The sequence below is a fragment of the Pteropus alecto genome, unplaced genomic scaffold, assembly GCF_000325575.1.
Source record: "Pteropus alecto unplaced genomic scaffold, ASM32557v1 scaffold121, whole genome shotgun sequence".
Lineage (NCBI taxonomy): Eukaryota > Metazoa > Chordata > Mammalia > Chiroptera > Pteropodidae > Pteropus > Pteropus alecto.
In genome coordinates this window covers 3,579,626-3,581,476 of record NW_006434369.1, presented here as the reverse complement: position 1 = coordinate 3,581,476, position 1,851 = coordinate 3,579,626, and the positions used below count along the sequence as shown (strand labels likewise).

Below are 1,851 nucleotides of genomic sequence, written 5' to 3'. Positions count from 1 at the left end.
AATCTACTTCAGTTAATTTTTGTATATGATGTAAGATAGTTTCATTCTTTTGCATGTGGCTGTCCAGTTTCCCAACACTACTCATTGAAGAAACTGTTCTTTCCCCATGCTCAGCACCTTTGTAATAAATTAATTGACCATACATATGAGTCTATTTCTGGGCTTTCTTGTCTGTCCATTGATTTATGTGTCTGTTTTTATGTCAATACTGTACTATTTTTATTAAACTTTGTAATTGGGGAGCATGATGACTCCAGCTTTGTTCTTCTTTCTCAAGATAACTTTGACTATTCAGGGTTTCCTTACCAGGAGTTTGCACAGGAACTGATTTCTTATTCTGACCCATCTGGACTGTGCCGGAGAATTTTTTTCTTCCCAGAAGAACCTCTGAAAGGGTTGGTTATTTTTAGTTTCAGCTACTTTGACCTCTTTTTATGCATTTTTATGATTACATCAGTGGTAAGTTGGAAAGAATCACATCCCAAACTATAAAGCTAAACTAAAAGGCTGCATGTGAAACTGAGTTTGTATGTCTGTGTTTGGAAGGCAGTGGGAGGTGGATAATTTGAGAGACGTTAAATAGAGTGTACTTTAGTCACTGCTGCCTTCTCCTCATAAGATTTGAAGATCATGAGTGGAAAGCGATAACCTGGTTCTCCAGCCCAAGAGAAAAAGACAATAAAATAATGAAGGAGGAGCCTAAGAGCAGCTTAACATGCCTAAAGCAGGAATTTTTCTAGTTTGTTTCTTCCCCATTCCTAACTATTGAAAAGCAGCTGGCTGTTTTTTTAAATTTAATCCTTTGTCTATCTTGGAGTTGACAAAGCATGTTCTATTTAAAGGAGACTTTTACATTTTCAAAAGAGAAAAAAGGGGTGTGGGTTGCATATTATATGAGGAAACTTTAAAAGTCTTCACAAAATAAGTATGTTGCAAAAGAAGAATAAGAGAGAGAGAAGCAAATGAGTCAAGGTTTCTTTATTTTCTGCAAGGTTTCCTTATTTTCTTGGACCTGAGTTCTAATCTTGAAGCACTGCCATATAACTTGAAAGGTCATTTCATTTGTTTGTATTGCAGGTATTTATGATCTTTTGAATTCCTCCTAGTATTTTTAAATATGTACAACTTTTATTCTGAGTTCCCTCCTGAGACTCTGACAAATTCTCAAGTAACATAGGAGAGGCCACACTGCATTTGGTTCTGCAGGATCACCAGGGTTGGAGTGGGTTCAGATTCATGGTCTTATCATTTTATGTAACCACCATGCTACATTTTGTCTGCTTTCTCTGCATAAGTGAGGCAGAAGCTTGGACTGAGACAAACTGGCTTCATCCCATTCTGGACAAACCAATACCACCTGGCAAGAGTAATATCTAGAGGAACAAATAAGTTTTGACTGCCTTTTCTATTGAAAGCACATGTCTTTATTTAGCTGGTAAACTCTTCACTTTAAAGCTATATCGAATTCATATGCAAAGCACTGGAAGAGAGATCAAGAATTCACCTCTTGTCTACAGCCATGCCACCCTGAACAAGCCCTATCCCTCCTGATCTAGGAAGCTAAGCAGGGTCGGGCCTGGTTAGTACTTGGATGGGAGACCACTTAGGAATATTGGGTGCTGTAGGCGTAAAAAATAAAAAATAAGGAATTATAAGCTGATAAGGTTTTTGCAATCTGTGAAATCAACCCAAGTATTGCCTCACCTAAAAAAAAAAGAATTCATCTCTTGTGTTCCCTTGACTCTTATAGCAAAAGTCCACTATCCCAGATAAATTGGTACACAGTCAACTTTTGATTAACCAAATAAATGTAAGCATCTTATGGCATAAATTATCCACATCAGCAAATTA

At 37.1% G+C, this 1,851-nt stretch overlaps 1 pseudogene; it reads left to right on the top strand.

Annotated features, from left to right (window-relative positions):
* Positions 1–1,509: 1,509 nt before the first annotated feature.
* Positions 1,510–1,628, top strand: LOC112477745 (annotated as a pseudogene).
* Positions 1,629–1,851: the final 223 nt, after the last annotated feature.